Genomic DNA, 25,405 nt, shown 5'->3' on the forward strand with positions numbered 1-25,405 from the left:
GAACATTTATGATTAAAACATCCTAAAGATGGATTCTATACTTAGTTTGACAAGTTTCTACCGGCTGTAATATAATTTTTTTAACTTTTCGTCCGACGTTCGACTGGACCTGAACGTGCGTTTGGATTTGTTTACCAAACGCGCTAACAAAAGAAGCTATTTGGACATAAATGATGGACATTATCGAACGGAACTGGGATTTCTGGGAGTGCATTCTGATGAAGGTCATCAAAGGTAAATGAATATTTATAATGCAATTTCTGACTAATTTTGACTACACAATATGGCGGATATCTTTTTGGCTGCATGCTGTACTCAGATTATTGTATGGTTTGCTTTTTCCTTCAAGGTCTTTTGAAATCTAACACAGCGGATGCATTAACTTCTTGAACCTAGGTGGCACCATTTTCATTTTTGGAAAAATAAAGTTCCCAAAGTAAACGGGCTATATTGTCAGGACAAAATGCTAGAATATGCATATAATTGACAGATTAGGATAGAAAACACTCTAAAGTTTTAAAAATGGTAAAAACATTGTCTGTGAGTATAACAGAACTGATATTGCAGGCGAAAGCCTGAGGAAAATCCAATCAGGAAGGGACTCTTATTTAGAAACCTCTGCATTCCTTTGCGTCCCCATTGAGCAGTGAATGGGATATCAACCAGATTCCTTTTTCTATGGCTTCCCTAATGTGTCTAGTGTCACAAGACATAGTTTCAGGCTTTTATTTTTTAAAATGAGCGTGAAGGACAACATTGCGTCAGTGGTCAGCTGGTGGCTTGTGCGTAATAGACAAAGGCGGCCATTGTGCCTCTCCCTCCTACTGGGAAGCCAACTGTCCCGGTTTAAATATTATCGAATAGATATTTGAAAAACACCTTGAGGATTGATTATAAAAAACGTTTGCCATGTTTCTGTCGATATTATGGACAGAATATTTTTCTGCGTTGTCGTGATCGCAGTTTCGGTGGATCGGCCTCCAAACGTGAAGAACAAAAGGAGGATTTTGGGTATAAAAATGATCTTTATGGGACAAAATGAACATTTGCTGTCTAACTGGGAGTCTCGTGAGTGAAAACATCCAAAACTCATCAAAGAGGGGGCAGGGTAGCGTTGGACTGGACTTCAAATCCCCGAGCTGACAAGGTACAAATCTGTCGTTCTGTCCCTGAACAGGCAGTTAACCCACTGTTCCTAGGCCGTCATTGAAAATAAGAATTTGTTCTTAACTGACTTGTCTAGTTAACCTCTAGTGACTCCCCATCCCGGGTCCGGGAGCGTAATCATCGACTGACACTAATTAGCATAACGCAACGGACATAAATATTCCTAGAAAATATTCTTATTCATGAAAATCACAAGAGAAATATATTGAGACACAGCTTAGCCTTTTGTTAATCACCCTGTCATTTCAGATTTTCTAAATATGCTTTACAGCCAAAGCTAGACAAGCATTTGTGTAAGTTTATCGATAGCCTAGCATAGCATTTTGTCCAGCTAGCAGCAGGTAACTTGGTCACGGAAATCAGAAAAGCAATCAAATGAAATAGTTTACCTTTGACGAGCTTCGGATGTTTTCACTCACGAGACTCCCAGTTAGATAGCCAATGTTCCTTTTTTCCAAAAAGATTATTTTTGTAGGCGAAATAGCTCCGTTTGTTCTTCACGTTTGGCTGAGAAATCGAAACCGAAAAATGTTCCAAATTAGCTCCAAAATATTGACAGAAATATGGTAAACGTTGTTTATAATCAATCCTCAAGGTGTTTTTCAAATATCTATTCGATAATATATCCCCTGGGACAATTGTTTTTTAGTAGGACCGATTGGAAAAATGGCTACCTCCTGTATTTTATGCGAGAATCACTCTGCGAGCCATCAGGTGACCACTTACGGGTATTCTTTAACATAAATGTGTAAAACTACGTCACAATGCTGTAGACACCTTGGGGAATACGTAGAAAAAGTAATCTGGTTGATAGCCCATTCACTGCTCAGTAGGGACACATTGGAACGCAGAGCTTTCAAAACATGAGGCACTTCCGGATTGGATTTTTCTCAGGCTTTCGCCTGCAATATCAGTTCTGTTATACTCACATGACAATGTTTTTACAGTTTTGGAAACTTTAGAGTGTTTTCTATCCTAAGCTGTCAATTATATGCATATTCTAGCATCTTGTCCTGACAAAATATCCCGTTTACTATGGGAACGTTATTTTTCCAAAAATGAAAATACTGCCCCCTAGTCACAACAATGGGACAAACTGAACATTTGCTGTCTAACTGGGAGTCTCGTGAGTGAAAACATCCAAAGTTCATCAAAGGGGTGGCAGGGTAGCCTAGTGGTTAGAGCGCTGGACTAGTAACCGGAAGGTTGCAAGTTCAAATCCCCGAGCTGAGAAGGTGCAAATCTGTTGTTCTGCCCCTGAACAGGCAGTTAACCCACTGTTCCTAAGGCTGTCATTGAAAATAAGAATTTGTTCTTAACTGACTTGCCTACTTTTAAATAAAGGTTAAAAGATAGATAAACGATTTAATTTGATTGGAACATTGGCTATCTAGGAACATTGGCTATCTAGGAACATTGGCTATCTAACTGGGAGTCTCGTGAGTGAAAACATCCGAAGCTCGTCAAAGGTAAACTATTTCATTTGATTGCTTTTCTGATTTTCGTGACCAAGTTGCCTACTGCTAGCTGGACATAATGCTATGCTAGGCTATTGATAAACTTACACAAATGCTTGTCTTGCTTTGGCTGTAAAGCATAATTTCAAAATCTGAGATGACAGGGTGATTAACAAAAGGCTAAGCTGTGTTTCACTATATTTCACTTGTGATTTCATGAATATGAATATTTTCGAGTAATATTTTTTGTCCATTGCATTATGCTAATTAGTGTCAGTTGATGACAATTCTCCCAGATCCGGGAGGGGTAGTTCTAAGAGGTTTTAATTAAGGAGAAGTATATCTCTAATTCCATGTATAACACTTGTATTTTCATGAACATTTATAATGAGTATTTCATGTAAATAGATCTGGCTCTCTGCACATTCACCACATGTTTTAGAACTACTGAACGTAACACGCCAATGTAAAATTAGATTTTTTTTTTTAAATATGCACTTTATCGAACAAATGATACATGTATTGTGTAACATGAAGTCCTATGAGTGTCATCTGATGAAGATCATCAAAGGTTAGTGATTCATTTGATCTCTATTTGTGATTTTTGTGACTCCTCTCTTTGGCTCGAAAAATGGCTGTGTTTTTCTGTGAGTTGGTGGTGACCTAACATAAACGTTTGTGGAGCTTTCGCTGTAAAGCATTTTTTAAAATCAGACACTGTGGCTGGATTAATGAGAATTGTATCTTTTAAATGGTGTAAAATACTTGAATGCTTGAGGACTTTTAATTATGAGATTTTTGTTGTTTTGAATTTGGCGCCCTGCACTTTCACTGGCTGTTGGCGAGATGGAACGCTACCGTCCTACATATCCCAGACAGGTTAAAAGTTGCGTCATACTGCGACACACCTTGCGGGCTGCTGCAGCATTCTGTGGCACGTCATCTATTTGTCAGCCATTTTTTCTGTTAATGCAAGTTATTGCTAAGTGGACCAGCAGAGGGCATCTTTGAGAAGCATTTGATAGTCTTCCATAGTGCAGGCACGAGGGAAACCGGGTTTCAATCCCTCAATGGGGAGGAAGAAGTAGGCTGTCCTTGTAAATAAGAATTATTTCTTAACTGATTCCATATGTGTCAGTTCATAGTTGTGATGTTCTCATTATTCTACAATGTAGTAAATAGTACAAATATAGACAAATCATGGAATGAGTAGGTGTGTTGCTTGATTAATATTATGGTGTTTCTATTCCATGAAAAACAAAAAACCCTCTGGTTTTCCGTTAGGATAGATTAGAACATATGGCGCTGTACAATGTGACACTCATAAATTCAGAGCGTTGTCAGATTGTATATTCAGACCGTTTCGCTCTCGGAGCGCACACCAGACGTTCGGGCCGAGGAGTAGGGTTGATTTGAGCGTTCTGGCCTTACAACGGTATTCAAGCACCCAAGCTAACGTTCGCAACCTTGCTAGCTACTTCCAGACACAAATGAGACCACTGTGACCATTTTACTCACCCTAGCAGAGAAAGTTAGGCAGTTTTCATGTTAACCAGAGTGTTGGTGACTGTAAATGTGCTACTGGAAACAATTTAATTACGCTTTTTTTGCCGACGTTTACTGACACCAGCCATATTCAACGTGTGTTGAGCACTCGTAAATTCATTATTCTGCGCTCTGGTACACTCAGACGAGAGTGCTCTGAAATCTGTGTGGATAGCCAGAGCAAATTTACGAAAGCACCCGAATGTCCATTGAGAATGCACAAGGACTATACAATTTAGCTACGCTAAGAATGACAGAAATAATCAAGTCAATAAACATTGGGTAGCTAGATAGCGTACAGTTAATATACTGGCAAGTTTATTGTATAACTACTAACATACCAGTACATACTGTTGTAATGATATGCTATGTGGTTCGTAAGGACAGAGTAGCTAACAAATTGTCAGCCAACATAACGTGTAAGGTAACTTATTTGAAAAATCATTACTTTATTATATTGAGTAGCAAGCTACCCCTTAGTCGTTAGGGCAAATCTGGTCTGTGATAGGAGGAGGGGGGGTTTTCACACCTACTGTAGCTCAGCTATTAGCTCCCCCCCCAAACTTGCAACAAATTGTTGTTACTCTGGTTATTCACAGGCAAATTGTTATATGCTATGGGTTACATTTGTGTCTTTTTGTCGAGAGCAAAACTGTTTTATTTTCAATCAAAAATAATTGTTCTGAAAGCTACTTTTTTCCGACACAAAGGAAGTCATAGCGGACACCTACGAAGAAGGACTTTGTGATGATGGAATTTCAGGTAAGTGGCACTGGGCGTTCTTCCATTCATCTTTTAAATAGCTGGTTGTTAGCTCCTACGATTCCTGGTCAGTTCATAACATTGCATGATTTGTCATTCTGCGGAATGTAATTACTATTCTCAAGTTAACCAAAAGCATTTAGCTAAGAAACCCTGTTCTATTTTTAGTTGAATTAATCTAACTTTCTTTCATGGCAATTCATAAGCAGGCTATGTCATATTTGTTTCATAGTCGAAATATAATCATATTTCATGACAGTGTACCGGTTAGCTACTTTTACAAGCGGCATGTATGTCTAATACTGACAGTATCTTCTATTGTTTGTCCTCGTGTTTGTTTTTCAGCATAATGTAATCTGTAGCCACTTAGTGTGGACACCAGGTGAGACCACACACACACACAATAACAGTCTCTCTCCATCACTTCATCCCTCTCCCCCTTCTCCCTAAATCCTCTAGGTTATATCAGGTGTGTTGTTGAACCCCTTCCGCATCTGACCTGGCTGACACAGAGGGCACAGAATGATCATAGGTGAGAGGTCACTTGTTCAGGTCAACAGGAAGTATTAGTAAAGAGATGCTTTACAATGAAATACAGATAGAGATGTAGTTGTCTCAGAGTTAATAATCCAAGGTCAGTTTTGCATTTTACCTCCTGATGATTATGATGACTGACCGTGTTAGAATAAAAAAACAAGGCTTAATCATGCTCTCTCTCTATCCATCTATCGCTCGTCTGCAAGTATGTTTTCAGGTGAGAGAGGAAGCCAGTCCGGTCATTGCCACCTCACCCACTCTTAACCTTCGGGCCAACTTGGGGCATAAGGCTGGTTAGGAGACACAGCTAAAGACACTGTAATTGTGATGAACTGAGAGAATATTAGGGTAGCACTGTAATTCATTAATCATATGCTCTCTGCCTCTGTTCTAACCTCTTTCCCTTTCTGTCTTCTACACTTCTCTCCCCACCTTGTCTATATTCCTCATTTTATAATGCACACAATATGAGCATTGAAGTACAGCTTGAACATCTATGTATAATATATTACAATTATCATAATCATAATGCATGTATTATGTATTTATAACACCTGGATAATGAACTTCTTTCAATAAAGCGTTTCACATTCTCCACTGGTTGAAATTCAGTATCTCATTGAAATACTATCCTGTGTCCTCAGATTAATGCAGATAAAGGGAGTTAGTTAATGCATAGTTTTTTTCTGGATAAATGAATTACAAATCAGCCTTTACTTAAATCACGTATTTAGGCTATTGCAAAGTTACAATGTGTAATCATTGATGTCCCAGAAGCAGGAGTGGTTGACACCGTTGAAGTGTATAATTGTAATACATAAAGTTGAAGTCGGAAGTTTACATACACCTTAGCCAAATACATTTGAACTCAGTTTTTCAGAATTCCTGACATTTAATCCGGAAAAAAAAATCCCTGATTTAGGTCAGTTAGGATTATCACTTTATTTTAAGAATGTGAAATGTCAGAATAATAGTAGAGACAATTATTTATTTCAGCTTTTATTTTTTTCATTCCCAGTGGGTCCGAAGTTTACATAAACTCAATTAGTATTTAGTAGCGTTGCCTTTAAATTGTTAAACTTGGGTCAAAAGTTTCAGGGAGCCTTCCACAAGCTTCCCACAATAAGTTTGGCCCATTCTTCCAGACAGAGCTGGTGTAACTGAGTCAGGTTTGTAGGCCTTGCTCACACACACTTTTTCATTTCTGCCCACAAATGTTCTATAGGCTTGAGGTCTGGGCTTTGTGATGGCCACTCCAATACTTTGTTGTCCTTAAGCCATTTTGTCACAACTTTGGAAGTATGCTTGGGGTCATTTTCCATTTGGAAGACCCATTTGCGACCAAGCTTTAACTTCCTGACTGATGTCTTGAGATTTTGCTTCAATATATCCACATAATTTTGCTTCCTCATGTAGCCATCTATTTTGTGAAGTGCACCAGTCCCTCCTGCAGCAAAGCACCCCCACAACATGATGCTGCCACCCCCATGCTTCACGGTTGGGATGGTGTCTTTGGCTTGCAAGCCTAATTTTTCCTCCAAACATAAAAATGGTCATTATGGCCAAACAGTTCTATTTTTGTTTCATCAGACCAGAGGACATTTCTCCAAAAAGTACGATCTTTGTCCCCATGTGCAGTTGCAAACCGTAGTCTGGCTTTTTTATGGCGTTTTTTGAGCAGTGGCTTCTTCCTTGCTGATCTGCCTTTCAGGTTATGTCGATATAGGACTCATGTGGATATAGATACTTTTGTACCTGTGTCCTCCAGTATCTTCACAAGGTCCTTTGCTTTTGTTCTTGATTTGCACTTTTTGCACCAATGTACGTTCATCTCTAGGAGACAGAACACGGCTCCTTCCTGAGCAGTATGACGGCTGTGTGGTCCCACGGTGTTTATACTTGCATACGATTGTTTGTACAGATGAACGTGGTATCTTCAGGCGTTTGGAAATTGCTCCCAAGGATGAACCAGACTTGTGGAGGTCTACAATTTTTTTCTGAGGTCTTGGCTGATTTGATTTTCCGATGATGTCAAGCAAAGAGACACTGAGTTTGAAGGAAGGCCTTGAAATACATCCACAGGTACACCTCCAATTGACTCAATAAGAAGCTTCTAAAGCCATGACATAATTTTCTGGAATGTTCCAAGCTGTTTAGTGTATGTAATCTTCTGACCCACTGAATTATAAATGAAATAATCTGTCTGTAAACAATTATTGGAAAAATGTATAGTGTCATGCACAAAGTAGATGTCCTAACCGACTTGCCAAAACTATATTTTGTTTACAAGACATTTGTGGAGTGATTGAAAAAAGTGTTCTAATGGCTCCAACATAAGTGTATGTAAACTTCTGACTTCAATGAATTGAGTTTGATGCACCTGGCAATGGATATGCCTGAAAAAGAATGTCTCACAGAGATTCATACCTGAACCCCACTTTTATTTTCCAAGGAAGAGTACATGATCAGTGAATATATTCAACATACAGGCTACAATGTAAGGATCTCATGCGTGGTAATAACAAAAGTACATGTATATAGGACTTGCATCCTTGACACTATAAAGTTATTATATTCTACTCTATCCATAGGCTTCCTTAATGCCATTCAGACTTGATGTTTTTACAACAACTATGATAGCTGAGGTTCATAGATTGTTATGAATATTAGTTCAGAACCTAACGTTTTAGTGTCCATACACAGATCGGCTACATACTGTAGCTAGCAACACATCCAAAGGCATACAGTTATTTTTATCCTCCACTACACAATAAGCAAGTAAATAGTTAGCTAGCTATGTTACCTCAGCTGCATGGCATGACAAGGCAAGCTAGCTAGATTCTTTACATCCACTGTTTCCCAAGACGACAGCCTGGTTTGCTGGTTTTCTCAGGAGTCCCTAAAACATTAAACAACATGAATCACAATGTCATACTGTATTCATGTCATAACACCAGCTAGCAAAATCGCGATTTTTAAAAACTTTATGACAAAACAATATGCACAATCCTTTGTCTCTACATTAACTGACATATTCCTCTCAACTGTACATTTTTAGCTTGAATCGTTATGACGTCATTACATGTTTTGTCAGCCATCTTTGCTGACAAAAGTCACCAGGGACAGGAGTCTCGCGTCAAATTTGTCAATGGAACCACTCGATAATATTGGTCATATAAAAACCTTGGGACCCAAATGCATAATGAGTGCTCTAACTCTCCCTTGTGGTAGTCTGGAGCAATGAAGCCTTGAAGCTGGGTACATCTGAGTCCTGCGGTGTAAGCTCACAACTTTTAAAGAAGGAAACACTGTACAATGACATTCTATACAATTCTGTGCTTCCAAATTTATGGCAACATTTGGGGAAGGCCTTTTCCTGTTTCAGCATGATAATGCCCCCATGCACAAAGCGAGGTCCATACAGAAATGGTATGTCGAGATCGGTGTGGAAGAACTTGACTGGCTTTCACAGAGCCCTGAGTTAAACCCCATCTAACACCTTTGGGATGAATTGGAATGCCGACTGCGAACCAGGCCCAATCACTCAACATTAGTGCCCAACCCCACTAATGTGCTTGTGGCTGAATGGAAGCAAGTCCCCGTAGCAATGTTCCAATGTCTAGTGGACAGCCTTCCCAGAAGGTTGCAGGAAAGGGGGGATCAACTCCATATTAATGCCCATGATTTTGGAATGAGATGTTTGACAAGCAGGTGTCCACATACTTTTGGTAATGTAATGTAGCTACTGTTAAATATGGTGATGTATCTTTGATGTTGTGGGGCTATTTTGCTTCCGCTGGTACTGGCGCTCTTGTTAAGGTCAACAGCATCATAAACTTTACCAAGTAGGAGGATATTTTAGACAAAAAACGAGAGGCTGACAACGAATGAATCTTGAGGCAAGACAATAACCACAAGCTCTAAACAAAATACACAAATCAATGGTTAATTGACCACAAAATCGAAATTGTGCAATGGCTATCTCAGTCATCAGACTTAAACCCAATTGAAAGTCTGTTGTTTTAATTGAAGAGGGAAGTCCATAGGAGCAGACAAATGATATTAAGAATCTGGAAAGCTTATGTACAGAGGAATGGTCTAAGATCTCTCCGAACTTGTTCCCCAATTCCGTAAAACCAGTGGAGGATCCTCAGAGGAAGAAGGGGAGGACCATCCTCCTCAGTGAATTTCTTAAAGTAAATAATGGTAAAACATTGACAAACTAGACTAAATATATTCACATGTCACCAAGTAATTGATTAAAACTCAGTGTTTTGCAGTGACGTACAGTAGCATCAACAGCACTCGGTAGGGTAGCACCATGGGGTAGCCAGAGGACAGCTAGCTTCTGTCCTCCTCTTGGTACATTGGCTTCAATACAAAACCTAGGAGGCTCTTGGTTCTCACCCCCATCCCTAGACTTACACAGTAATTATGAAAACCTCTGGAGATCATCCTCCAACCTATCAGAGCTCTTCCAGAGTGAATTGATATGTTGTCCACCAAATCAAAGGATCAGATAATGAATCTAGCACTGAAATTACAAGATAAAGCTACCTAGCACTGCAGTGAATAAAATGTGGTGAGCAGTTAACTCAAAAAAGAAATCCAAGATGACGTAGCAGTGCAGACGTGGTTTGTCGTCCTCTCGTTTACTTTTTGTATTTTTTGTATATATTCCAATTTATTTTTCAATCTCTTTTTCCATTTTTCCATTAAATATACCTTCCTGTAACCCACCTCACTCAATGAGACACGGATCCGCTAGGGTAGACTAGTGGTTAGAGCATTGGACTAGTAACCGGAAGGTTGCAAGTTCAAACCCCCGAACGGACGAGGTACTAATCTGTTGTTCTGCCCCTGAACAGGCAGTTAACCCACTGTTCCTAGGCTGTCATTGAAAATAAGAATTTGTTCTTAACTGACTTGTATTATTTAACTAGTTAAATAAAGAGAAAAAAAATAGTTTTAGACCTTATTGCCAAAACTTTCATCAGAAGCTAGACAGCTAATTAGATAACAACTTAGTCATTGTTATCCACTGCTAGCGGCCTTTATCCTCTGCTCAGGCACCAGCCGTTTTTTAGCCTGGATAATACCTGCCACCTTTTTCTTCCACTGCAACGCCGGATTCCTGCCGTAAACCTTGGACCATTGATAATCACAGCTAGCTAGCTGCCACTGAGGGACGCAGCAACGAAGCTAGCCCTGAGCCAGGTGCATCTTCCGGCTAGCAAACGAAATTACCACAACTACAATGCCTCTTTCACCATCTAGCCCGGTCTCTTCGTCGACACGGCGCCCCGGCGTACCACCACGACTGGTCCGCAGACGTAATTCCATCAGCTGTGCCTTCAACCGGCCTTTGCCGGATGTCGGAGCAGACACTTCTACTTACCACGGCCTGCTAACTTCAAACGGCGTGTCTCCCGCGTGCTAGCGTAGCGACTACTACCTCGCGGCTTCCCTGTTCCATCTATTGCTGTACACTGGACTCTATGATAACTTGGCTACATAGCTGATGCCTAATGGACTGTTAATTTATCACGGTACTCCACCTTGTTTACCTTTGTTTATTTGTCGGCCCTAGCCCTGAACTCAGGCCCTGTGTGTAGTTAACCGACCCTCTCTGCCCATTCAATGCCATTTTACCTGTTGTTGTTTACTTAGCTGATTAGCTATTGTTGTCTTAGCTAGCTCTCCCAATCAACACCTGTGATTGCTTTATGCCTCACTTTATGTCTCTCTCAAATGTCAATATGCCATGTATAATGTTGTTTAGGATAGTTTTCATTGTTTTAGTTTACGGCGGAGCCCCTGATCCCACTGTACATGCCCTCGATTCCTCCTTTGTCCCACCTCCCACACATGCGGTGACCTCACCCAGTATAACCAGCATGTCCAGAGATGCAACCTCTCTTATCATCACTCAGTGCCTGGGTTTACCTTCATTGTACCCGCACTCCACTATACCCCTGTCTGCACATTATGCCCTGAATCTATTCTACCACGCCCAGAAATCTGCTCATTTAATTATCTGTCCCCAACATACCAGACGACTAGTTTTGCTAGCCTTTAGATGTACCATCATCCTACTCCTCCTCTGTTCCACGGGTGATGTGGAGGCTAACCCAGGCCCTGCGTGTCTCCAGGCACTCTCATTTGTTGACTTCTGTAATCGAAAAAGCCTTGGTTTCATGCATGTTACATCAGAATCCTCCTCCCTAAGTTTGTTTTGCTCACTGCTTTAGCACACTCCGCCAACCCTGATGTCCTTGCCATGTCTGAATCCTGGTTTAGGAAGGCCACCAAAAATTGTGAGATTTCCATACCCAACTACAACATTTTCCATCAAGATAGGACTGTCAAACGGGGAGGAGTTGCAATCTACTGCAGAGATAGCTTGCAAAGTTCTGTCATAATTTCCAGGTCTATGCCCAAACAGTTCGAGCTTCTAATTGAAAAAAATAATCTCCCCGGGAATTTGTCTCTCACTGTTGCCGCCTGTTAAAATCCCACCTTAACTCCCGGCTGTGCCCTGGACACCATATGGGAATTGATTGCCTCCCATCTATCTCCAGAGTTCGTTCTGTTAGGTGACCGAAACTGGGATATGCTTAACACCCAAGCAGTCCTACAATCTAAATTAGATGCCCTCAATCTCACACAAATTATCAAGGAAAACACCAGGTAAAATGCTAAATCCGTCAACATGGGTACCCTCAGAGATATTATCCTGACCAACTTGCCCTCCACATACACATCTGCTGTTTTCAATCAGGATCTCAGCAATCATTGCCTCATTGCCTGCATCCGATATGGGTCCGCTGTCAAACGACCACCCCTCATCACTGTCAAACACTCCCTAAAACACTTCTGCGAGCAGGCCTTTCTAATCGACCTGGACTGGGTATCCTGGAAGGATTTTGACCTCATTCAGTCAGTCGAGGATGCCTGGTCGTTCTTTAAAAGTAATTTCCTCACCATCTTAAATAAGCATGCCCCTTTCAAAAATGTAGAACTGAGAACAGATATAGCCCTTGGTTCACTCCAGAACTGACTGCCCTTGACCAGCACAAAAACATCCTGTGGGGGACCGCAATAGCATCGAATAGTCCCCGCGATATGCAACTGTTCAGGGAAGTCAGGAACCAATACACACAGTCAGTCAGGAAAGCAAAGGCTAGCTTTTTCAAACAGAAATTTGCATCCTGTATCTCTAACTCCAAAAAGTTTTGGGACATGGAGAACAAGAGCACCCATTGCACTGAAGCTGGGTAACACGGTCACCACCGATAAATCCATGATAATCAAAAATGTCAATAAGCATCTCTCTACGGCTGACCATGCTTTCCTCCTGACTTCCCCAACCCCGGCCAACAGCTCCGCACCCCCCGCAGCTACTTGCCCAAGCCTCCCCAGCTTCTCCGTCACCTAAATCCAGAACGGAGATGTTCTGAAAGAGCTGCAAATGATGGACCCATAGAAATCAACTGGGCTAGACAATCTGGACCCTCTCTTTCTAAAATTTTCCGCCTCCATAGTTGCAAGCCCTATTACCAGTCTGTTCAACCTCTCTTTCATATCGTTCGAGATCCCTAAAGATTGGAAAGCTGCCGCGGATATCCCCCTCTTCAAAGGGGTGACACAACTTTTATAGACCTATATCCACCCTGCCCTGCCTTTCTAAAGTCTTTGAAATCCAAGTTAATAAACAGATCACTGACCATGTCAAATCCCACCGTACCTTCTCCTCTGTGCAATCCGGTTTCCCGAGCTGGTCATGGGTGCACCTCAGCCGCTCTTAAGGTACAAAACAATATCATAACCGCCATCGATAAAAGACAGTACTGTTCATCGACCTGGCCAAGGCTTTCGACTCTGTCAATCACCACAATCTTATTGGCAGACTCAATAGCCTTGGTTTCTCAAATGACCTCCTCGCCTGGTTCAGCAACTACTTCGCCGACAGAGTTCAGTGTGTCAAATCCGAGGGCCTGTTGTCCGAACCTCTGGCAGTCTCTATGGGGGTACCACAGGGTTCAATTCTCAGGCCGACTCTTTTCTCTGTATATATCGATGTCCCTCTTGCTGCGGGTGATTCCCTGATCCACCTCTACACAGACGACACCATTCTGTATACATCTGGAACTTCTTTGGACACTGTGTTAATAACTAACCTCCAGACGAGCTTCAATGCCATACAACACTCCTTCCGTGGCCTCCAACTGCTCTTAAACGCTAGTAAAACCAAATGCATGCTATTCAACCCATCGCTGCCCCCCCCCCCGACTAGCATCACTACTCTGGACGGTTCTGACCTAGAATATGGGGACAAGGGGACAACTACAAATACCTAGGTGTCTGGCTAGACTGTAAACTCTCCTTCTAAAATCATATCTAGAATCTGCTTTCTATTTTGCAACAAAGCCTCCTTCACTCACGCCGCCAAACTTACCCTAGTAAAACTGACTATCCTTCAGATCCTCGACTTCGGCGATGACATCTACAAAGTAGCTTCCAATACTCTACTCAGCAAATTGGATGTAGTCTATCACAGTGCCATCTGTTTTGTTACCAAAGCACCTTACACCACCCACCACTGCGACCTGTATGCTCTAGTCGGCTGGCCCTCGCTACATATTTGTCACCAGACTCACTGGCTCCAGGTCATCTATAAGTCTATGCTAGGTAAAGCTCCGCCTTATCTCAGCTCACTGGTCACGATAACAACACCCACCCGTAGCATGCGCTCCAGCAGGTATATCTCACTGGTCATCCCCAAAGCCAACACCTCCTTTGGGCGCCTTTCCTTCCAGTTCTCTGCTACCAGTGACTGGAACGAATTGCAAAAATCACCGAAGCTGGAGACTTACATTTCCCTCACTAACTTTAAACATCAGCTATCTGAGTAGCTAACCGATCGCTACAGCTGTACATAGTCCATCTGTAAATAGCCCACCCAATCTACCTACCTCATCCCCATATTGTTTTTATTTACTTTTTTAAATTTACCCCACCGTGATAGGATTTAGACCTCGATAATCAATGCACGGGCGCAGACCTCCCTCCTTCTTCACAAAAAAGAAGCTTGAGGAGACGGGTGATGCGGAGGGCCGAATGTACCCCTGTCCCAGCGATTCAGCAACATATGTCTCCATAGCTACTGTCTCCTCCTGGGACAATGGGTAGACGTGACTCCTAGGAGGTGCAGCCTTCTCCAGGAAGTCTATCGCGCAGTCCCCTCGACAATGGGGTGGTAATTGGGTCGCCTTCCTCTTACTGAAGGCGAAAGCCAAATCGGCATATTCAGAGGGAATGCGCACGGTGGAAACCTGGTCTGGACTCTCCACCATAGTCGCACCAATGGAATCTCCTATACACCTGCCTGAACACTCCTCTGACCACCCTCTAAGAGCCCCCTGTCGCCAGGAAATCACCGGGTTGTGAAGAGCTAGCCAGGGAATTCCCAACACCACTGGAAACGCAGGTGAATCAATAAGACTAATCTGCTCCTTATGACCCCCCTGCGTTACCATGTCCAGTGGCATCGTGGGTTCCCTGACCACTCCTGGTTGGCTATCTAAGGAGTGCATGGGGAAAGGTAGGTCTAAAGACACCAGGGGAATCCAGTGCGCACTCATAGCCCGGTTCGCTATATTCCAGCTCCCCGCATCGGCCGGGCTAGAGTGGGCATCCAGCCAGGACGGATGGTGCCGGCTCAGTGCTCCTGGCCTCAAGTTCATCTCTACGGCCCAGGTTATCCTGCGCCAGCTCTAAGTACGGTGTCCCCGGTACGCCAGCACAGCCCAGTGCATCCTGTTCCAGCTCCCCACACTTGCCGGGCTACACGGGGTATCCAGCCAGGACGAGTTGTGCTAGCTCTGCGCTCCAGAACTCCAGTGCGCCTCCACGGTCCAGTATATCCTGTGCCGGCTCTGCGCAAGGTGTCTCCAATGTGCCTGCACAGCCTAGTGTGTTCTGTGTCATCGCCTCGAACGTGCCGGGCTGAAGTGGGTATCCAGCCAGGACGGGTTGTGCCTGCTCCACAAACGAGGCCTCCAGTGATGATCCATGGCATGAAGCCTCCAGCGACGATCCATGGCGCGAAGCATCCAGCAAAGATCCATGGTGCAAAACCTCCAGCAACGATCCATGGCGCAAAGATTCCATGGCACGAAGCCTCCAGCAACGGTCCCCAGTCCAGGGCCCGCGACGAGGGTCCCCAGTCCTGGGCCCGCGACGAGGGTCCCCGCACCACAGCCGCCACCGCGGATAGATGCCCACCCAGACCCTCTCCTGTAGGTTCAGGTTTTGTGGCTGGAGTCCGCACCTTTTGGGGGGTGTACTGTCACTCCCTGACCTTAGAGAGCTTTTTATGTCTCTATTTTGTTTGGTCAGGGTGTGATTTGGGTGGGCATTCTATGTTCTTTATTTCTTTGTTTCTGGCCGAGTGGGGTTCCCTATCAGAGGCAGCTGTCTATCGTTGTCTCTGATTGGGGATCATACTTAGGCAGCCCTTTCGCTCCTTCTGTGTGGGATCTGTTCTTTGTTTGTGTGCAGGTAGTCTGCACAACGAAGCTGTTCGGTCGTTTATAAATTATGTGGAACTCAAAGAACGCTGCGCCTTGGTCACAACCTTCCGACGACACACTCTACAATATAGCTCAGTATTTGTATTACATATTTTTTGCTCATCTTTATCAAGGTTGCCAATAATTATGGATTTGACTGTATCTAAGTTTTGGGTGTGTGTTCTACCGACCCTTTTCGTTAATCAACACAGGTATGTAGTTATTATATATGGTTGCTAGCCTATGTCCCCAGCCATTCAGCTAACTCACAATCTCATCTGATACCCCACAACTCTTTATCTTGAAGCGTTACAGATTCCGCAATAGAAATGTAGGAAGGTAGATTCCGCAATAGAAGGTAATTTCCGATTGACCCGACATAAGCTGTGTTTACCATAAATGCAGTCTTCGCTAAAGCGAGAAAATTGTGTTCAGATCACCTTATAAAGCTGAAATTCTGCAATGAATATTGAATAGAGCCCTTTACCAGCGGACTGACGTGATTTAACAGCTCACACCCCACCCCATCCGAGGCTCCATACCTCCCTCTCTCAGTGCCCTTTTAACAACATGGTCTCCTCGGATATCTCCGCTAATGGGGAATTCTCTGAAAGGTCACATTAGGAAAGCAACCCAAACAGGGAGAAAGGATGATAATCCCTCTCCAGGCATTTAATCTGAAACTCTCTTTCTTACACACACTGGAACACACACGTGAACGTGCATCACACACAGACACACACACACACACATACACACTGATCCTTTAAGAGTTGAGAGCTATTCAGACACAGCTACCTTCCCCTGCTTGTAAGTAGAAACCCAATTTGAGTTATTTTTAGTCATTTCTCCATCCAAAATGAAATACAACCTAGTAAGTGAGTGAGACTCATTTAAACAAAGACTTCTTGCTCAAGATAAATACAATAGTTGAACCTGTGAGATGGATATGGACTTGGACGCTGCATAGACTCACTAGCTGGTCCCACAGGGCACTTAGGAGCCACAGAGTGGAGGAGTGAAGTCAGTAGAGACCTATTAGCTTACGATAATGGCTGCCACTGTACATCAGAACGGTATCCAAATGCATGCTGTAGTGATAATGAGACAGCTGGGGAGATCAGCACCTCTGCATTATGCTCTGATCTCCAAGTGACACATCATCATATTATTCACAATAAAGTTTCCTGGAAACGCTGAATGTCAATACAGTGAGTTATTCAGGTGAGAACTCGGTGACAGAGCGATTTAATGAGATTACCTTAAGGGGTTGAAACAGGGTAAAGGTGTCAAAGTGCGCTAAAGTTGTCTACCGATCACACCTGAATTAACTGACAGATTAGACACAATCAATATCCCATTTTTGTCAAGAAGACAAGAGCAATCTACTCTGCTCTTTTAGAGATAAGACTACCGGTGGATATAATATTACATTATCCCAAGTCGGTATATTGTATTACATTAATTTAGTTGAGTAGTCTGTCACACTAAATACATATCCCTCAGAAGTCTACAGTTCACAGACGTAACCCTTGTAAGTGTGGTTTGGTCGGCAAGTGCAGCCAAGTGATTTCTGTCACTACAAACCGTTAGATTCACAGTTTAGGCCTTGGGTCCGGAGCCAGCCCAGCCTTATTCATGGGTCACCTCGCTTTAAGAGCCACCGGGTAGGAGAGACAAACTTCCATAGTGCCACTGACTGATTAATATCCTGTCAAGGACGTATGGACATCCCGGTTGGAGGTGAGGAGGGAGGGGTTGCTAACATGTTTTACCTCTCCACCCCATTCATGACTACGCCACCCGCCGGAGTTCGGCTAAATGCTGTCTGCCCTATAACATCCCAGAATGCAACTGTGTTGCCCACGCTAATGGCCCCGTTAAGATCCCTTCCCATCACTGAATTGTCAGAGCTACGCTCCGCCTACACAGGATCCTGATGACCGCTCAATGGTGTCATCACCACTCTGTGTACCCACAGACCATGGCTACCGGACGGGTTAACCAGTTTAATTAACCGCAGGCCTAAGTGATGGCCATACAACAGACCCTGGCATCTGGGTGGCATGGACCGTTGAGGTAAAAAGCAACACTCACAGCCATGCACCTGGCCAGCTTTTACTTTGACATCATCGGTGAAGAGAGAGAACGGGGGTGGCAAGGCTGCCACTCTGAACACCCATTGGAGATCTACTTGTGGAAGGGAATTTGGTGAAACATGGTATAGAGTGTTCGTTTTCTAAAGAGAAGGTTCCTGTTTTACTTTTTCCCTTGAGGCTATGATTTGAACTATGGAGGTGAGAAATATACGGTGAGTGGCAGGCATTTTGCCATGTTTGCATCACATACACAAACACATTCCCTCAGAGTTTATGTATTAAGTCCAATCGTATACCTCCTGAAAAATGATATATACAGTACCAGTCAAACGTTTGGACACAACTAATCTTTATTTTTTTTACCAATTTTTTTTTGTTTGTAGTTAAGACATCACACTGTTGATTGAAATGCTTTCCAGGTGACTACCTCATGAAGCTTGTTGAGAGAATGCCAAGAGTGTGCAAAGCTGTCCTCAAGGAAAAGGGTGGCTAATTTGAAGAATCTCAAAAATCAAATATACAGTTGAAGTCGGAAGTTTACATACACCAAATGTATGCCAAATACATTTGAACTCAGTTTTTCACAAATCCTGGTAAAAAATTGCCTGCTTTAGGTCAGTTAGGTTCACCACTTTATTTTAAGAATGTGAAATGTCAGAATAATAGTAGAGAGAATTATTTAGTTCAGCTTTTATTTATTTCATCACATTCACAGTGGGTCAGAAGTTTACATACACTCAATTAGTATTTGGTAGCATTGCTTTTAAATTGTTTAACTTGGTTCAAACGTTCCGGGAAGCCTTCCACAAGCTTCCCACAATAAATTGGGTGAATTTTGGCCCATTCCTCCTGACAGAGCTGGTGTAACAGTCAGGTGTGTAGGCCTCCTTGCTCAAACAGGATTGTTCAGTTCTGCCCACAGATTTTCTATAGGACTGAGGTCAGGGCATTGTGATGGCCACTCCAATACCTTGACTTTGTTGTCCTTAAGCCATTTTGCCACAACTTTGGAAGAATGCTTGGGGTCATTGTCCATTTGGAAAACCCAATTGCGATCAAGCTTTAACTTCCTGACTGATGTCTTGAAATGTTGCTTCAATATTGCCACACAATTTTCATTCCTTATGAAGCCATCTATTTTCTGAAGTGCACCAGTCCCACCTGCAGCAAAGCATCCCCACAACATGATGCTGCCACCCCTGTGCTTCAAGGTTGGGATGGTGTTCTTCGGCTTGCAAGCGTCCCCCTTTTTCCTCCAAACATAACAATGGTCATTATGGCCAAACAGTTCTATTTTTGTTTCATCAGACATTTCTCCAAAAAGTACAATCTTTGCCCCCATGTGCCGTTGCAACCGTAGCCTGACGTTTTGCACCAAAGTACGTTCATCTCTAGGAGACAGAACGCGTCTCCTTCCTGAGTGGTATGACGGCTGTGTGGTCCCATCGTGTTTATACTTGCATACTATTGTTTGTACAGATTAACGTGGTATCTTCAGGCATTTGGAAACTGCTTCCAAAGACTAACCAGACTTGTGGAGGTCTACAATTTTTTTTCTGAGGTCTTGGCTGATTCTTTTGATTTTCCCATGATGTCAAGCAAAGAGGCACTGAGTTTGAAGGTATGCCTTGAAATACATCCACAGGTACACCTCCAATTGACTCAAATAATGTTAATTAATAATAAAATGTAATACAAAAAAATAATAACGAGGCTGTATACGGGGGGTCAGTGTGCGGGGGTACAAGTTAGTTGAGGTAAATTGTACATGAAGTGACTGGGCATAGATAATAAACAACGAGTTGCAGGGGATTACACAACAAATGGAGGGGTGGTGTCAATGTAAATAGTCCGGTGGATATTTGATTAATTGTTCAGTAGTCTTATGGCTAGGGGGTAGAAGCTGTTAAGGAGCCTTTTGGTCCTAGACTTGGAGCTCTGGCACCACTTGCCGTGTGGTAGCAGAGAAAACAGTCTATGACTTGGGTGACTGGAGTCTCTGAAAATTCTTTGGGCTATCCACTGACATCGTCTGTTATATTGGTCCTGGAAGGCAGGAAGCTTAGCCACAGTGATGTACTGGGCCGTACGCATTACCCTTTGTAGTGCCTTTACGGTCAGATGCCGAGCAGTTGCCATACCAGGCAGTGATGCAACCGGTCATGATTCTTTTGATGGTGCAGCTTTATAACATTTTGAGGATCTGGAGACCTATGCCAAATATTTTCTGTGTCCTGAGGGGGAAAAGGTTTTGTTGTGCCTTCTTCACGACTGTCTTGGTGTGTTTGTACCATGATAGTTCGCTGGTGATGTGGAAACTCAAGAACCGCTCCATTACAGCACCGTCGATGTTAATGGGGGTCTGTTCGGCCCGCCTTGTCCTGCAGTCCACAATCAGCAACTTTGTCTTGCTCAACTTTGTCTTGCAAAATGCTATGCTAGGCTATCGATAAACTTACACAAATGCTTGTCTAGCTTTGGCTGTAAAGCATATTTTGAAAATCTGAAATGACAGGGTGATTAACAAAAGGCTAAGCTGTGTCTCAATATATTTAATTTGTGATTTTCATGAATAGGAACATTTTCTAGGGATATTTATGTCCGTCGCGTTATGCTAATTAGTGTCAGGCGATGATTACGCTCCCGCATGCGGGATGGGGAGTCAGTAAAGGTTAAGAGAGCACAAACAATGAATCAGTAGTGGCTGTACTGAGGCCCACCTACAGGAGAGGGCGCAGTCGGAACACTTGATCCGGCTGATCCCTCACACAGCTCGTTGAGTGCAGTCTTAGTGCCAGCAGCGGTTTGTGGTGGTAAATAGACGGTTAGAAAAAATATAGAAAATAATATACTCTTGGTAGATGGTGTCGTCAACAGCTTATCATGGGGTACTCTACTTCAGGTGAGAAATACCTCTAGACTTCCTTAATATCAGACATCATGCACCAGCTGTTATTAACAAATAGACACACACCATCACCCCTCATCTTACTGGATGTAGCAGTTCTGTCCTGCCAATACACGGAAAACCCAGCCAACTGTAAGTTATCCGTGTCGTCGTTCAGCCACAACTCGCTGAAACATAAGATATTACAGTTTTTAATGTCCCATTGGCAGGATAGTCTCGAACAGAGCTCATCCAGTTTATTCTCCAGTGATTGCACATTGGCCAATAGAACAGATGATAGAGGCAGGTTACCCACTCGCCAAAGAATTCTCACAAGGCACCCTGATCTCCGCCCCCTGCACATCCGTCTTTTCTTCACGCGAATAACGGGAAATGTGCATGGTCTCGGAAAAACAGTATGTCCTTCACGTCGGACTCATTAAATATTTTTGGGGGTCCAGTTCTAGGTGGTTAATCACTGTTTTGACATCCAGTAGCTCTTTCCGTCATAAGAGACGGTAGTGGCAACAAAAAATACGAAAAAACACAAACAATATAGCACAATTCATATTTTCACTCCAACACCATCATTAAGTTTGCTGACGGCACAACAGTGGTAGGCCTGATCACCGACAACGATGTGGCAGCCTATAGGGAGGAGGTCAGAGACCTGGCAGTGTGGTGCTAGGACAACAACCTCTCCCTCAATGTGAGCACTGAGGCCAAGCTTCCTGCCATCCAGGACCTGTGTACTAGGCGGTATCAGAGGAAGGCCCAAAAAATGGTAAAGGACTCCAGTCATGGACTATTCTCTCTGCTACTGCACTTTAGTTCTATTTCTTGAACTGCATTGTTGGTTAAGGGCTTTAAGTAAGCATTTCACAGTGTTGTATTTAGCATATGTGATAAATAACATTTTATTTCATGATTTGATATCCCAAAACTACTTTCTTGAATCAACTACAGCTAAGTTCGGTAGAAAAACATGTTAGTTTGTATTCTGAGTAAACTATCCCTTTAATGATGGTATAATGTATGTTTGAAATAAGAACAAGTACAACTCTTTGGACAGAGTTTTGAAGAGGTTCGAAGTTGTTTTTGTTATTCATCCAATTTACTGTTTGCAAACGACTTTCAATAACTGCATTATTTTCAGCGTCAAACTGAATTGCAGCTTTGACCTTTTCAGTGGCATGTTGAAACAGTAGTGGAGCATCACAACTTATTCATACTTATCTGTACGAAATAGAATTGGTTAATTGGTTGATGTACCCCTTGCGCAATGGACATTCAGGAAAATTGACATTTACAAAATCTTCACATAGAAATGTATTGTGTAGATCAATTACGACGATTTGACTAGTATAGAAGATTGCATTTGCTCTAGTCATTGTATTCATATTTTCAACATGCATTTCCATATATGGCCTTGTCATTAGTTAGTCTGTGACCTCCACAAAGCATAGTTGTCCTAGGTCTGCAGTGTTTCACATGGCCATTATGTGATGATGTCAATGACCATAGTTTTGTTTTATCTTGTACATTTCATATTAGCTACACTAATGTGAAAGTGTTGTCTTTTTAAACAGAAATCTACGATTAATTTTCTTGAGTTGTATCGTCTATGCATATCTAACTATGTGGCTAGTTTGGAACGATTGTTCCACAGACTTCCCCTTCTTTTCATTTAGAACTTTGAAGAACTTCTTGGATAGCGGATTGCCGGTGTAGATCTTTCATGGCAGGTGGAGGCTCAATTACGAATGTCTGTAAAGTGAAAAAAGGAAATGGAGAAATGTAAGCACTATGTCAGCTTCACACATAGATGCCAGAGTGCTACCTTAGATATCTTGTCACCACAGTCATGCATCAATGTCTAATGTCTATCTGTCTCTCTCTCTCTCTCTGTGTATGTGTGTGTGCATACACACGCAGGCATGAGCATGTGTGTGTTTGAGTCAGAGAGTTTACAACCATTAGCAAAAAAAAATTGCACTATGACCTTATCTGTTATTAGCACTACTCCAAATCTGCATTTTACTTCACCTCTCTAAGTGTCGTAAGACGGCCATGCATTAATGATACATCCCTTGCCAGGTTTCAGCTGGGGGCCATAGGAGAGGGGGAATTATTCATAACATTTCCGTGGCAATGGGACACTGTGGCTAAGGGGACCTGTAGGTGAGGGCGTGTGGCGGTCGGCCCCGGAACACCTCTGACCTGCGGTGAACAGCACTTAGGATGCCTTTCGTTCGCTCCCTCTTTTCCTCCTTCCTTCTTTTCCCTCCCTCTCTTCCCCCGTCTCTGCTGGATGTCAAGGGTGAGAGGAGAAGAGTAAGCTACATCTCTATCTCTCTCTCAGTGGGACGTCCTCAGACTCAGCGCCCTGTCTATTATTATTCCACCGAAATTCCCTTCAGTCTCTTTATAGTGTCCAGTCTCTCTCGCTATCTCTCTCTCTCCGTCTCTCTCTCATAATCTCGTTCCTATGGCTGTGAAGAGGCTCCTCTGCAGGGGAGTGAGGGGGTCGAGGGAGCGGGAAAGATGTAGGAGGGGGAGTCTTCTTAAATGCTTCGGAAGTCTTCCGCAGCGCGGTGCAGGTGTCTGTCTTAATGATCTCCATAAGCGTGTGGTTCTCTGAGGTTAATTTTCTCCCGTCAGACTTCTCCAAAGCACTTAGCCTTCACCCCAACTGACACCAGCAAAAGACACACTTTAGAAGGAAAAGTGAATTGGAGAGGTTTTTCATGGAGCGCCGCCATTTCGGGGTCTGCGTCAGAGTCTGACTGACATAAAAAACAGGATTTACAATGGGGATTTACAACTGGGCCACGCTAGGCCCAGGGCTAAGATCATGGTTATTGCATAGTGAAATGGCACCCTGCGGTATTGTCCCTTCACTCTCCACTGCCTATAGTTTAAATGACAGCAGATGAGATGTATAAGAAGAAAATAATCACTATGATATTGTTTAATCGTATTGGTTTAAGGATTATTGTCTTTTCAGGTAATTGATCAGAACACATTAAGCATGCAAAGGAAATATATAGAAATTAGACTATAAAAGAACATTCATTCTATTTTGTTTACCAACATTATCATATGGTTGGGTTTGTAAACAACACTTCTGGTTATCACCATTTCCATACAGTGTCCTTCCACCTCAAAATGTACAAGAAAAAGGATTTCGACACCCACCATCTCAGATTGTTCTGAAATTGTTTGTTGTTCGAAACAGATAAGATTAGCATTCCTGCAACATTATGTTGACAATTTCTTTGGATTATTCATGTTTAAGTCATTGTTGGAAAAATATTTGGTCAAAATCTGAAGTTAATTAAGTAGTATATTTATTGAATATTATATGAATCCTATAAATAAATTAAATAATGTCACACTAATATTAATATTATCTGTTTCTAATTACAGAAACAATTTCAGAGCAGTCTAAGATGGTGGGTGTCATGGCTTGCTGAAATGACATAGAATTACCCTACATGGGTTTGTGAGCTCAACCAGCTGATCCAGCCCACAGGCTTGGGAAGCACAGTCATCAGAGCCATTATAAACTCTTCAGCGTTTTCTTGAGCTGTAACCTAGCTCATTTTCCATGACCATGCTTAGTTTATCCTTAAAACGAGGGCTTCAGGTTTCTTTATTTCACTCCATCCTTATTTTGATTAAATTAATATGTTTATATTGCTAAAGAAAGTGAAATGAACAACAAAAAATGAACAGTAAATATTACACTAATTTAAAAAGAAGAGATTTTTCAAATGTCAAATTATGGCTATGTAATGTCTTGTGCAAATAGTACAGTGCCTTGCAAAAGTATTCACCCCCTTGGAGTTTTTCCTATTTTGTTGCATTACAACCTGTAATTTAAATTGATTTTAATTTGGATTTCATGTAACAGACATAGTGAAGCATGATGGTGGCAGCATCATGCTGTGGCAATGTTTTTAATTGGCAATGACTGAGAAACTGGTCAGAATTGAAGGGATGTTGGATGGTGCTAAATACAGGGAAATTATTGAGGGAAACCTGTTTCAGTCTTCCAGAGATTTGAGACTGGGACAGAGGATCACCTTCCAGCAGGACAATGACCCTAAGCATACTGCTAAAGCAATCCTCGAGTGGTTTAAGGGGAAACATTTAAATGTCTTGGAATGGCCTAGGCAAAGCCCAGACCTCAAACCAATCTGTGAATCTGTGGTATGACTTAAAGATTGCTGTACACCAGCAGAACCCATCCAACTTGAAGGAGCTAGAGCAGTTTTGTCTTGAAGAATAGGCAAAAATCAGAGTGCCAAGATATGCCAAGCTTATACAGACATACTCCAAGAGACTTGCAGCTGTCATTGCTGCAAAAGGTGT

Source organism: Oncorhynchus tshawytscha, linkage group LG10 (assembly GCF_018296145.1).
Source record: "Oncorhynchus tshawytscha isolate Ot180627B linkage group LG10, Otsh_v2.0, whole genome shotgun sequence".
NCBI lineage: Eukaryota > Metazoa > Chordata > Actinopteri > Salmoniformes > Salmonidae > Oncorhynchus > Oncorhynchus tshawytscha.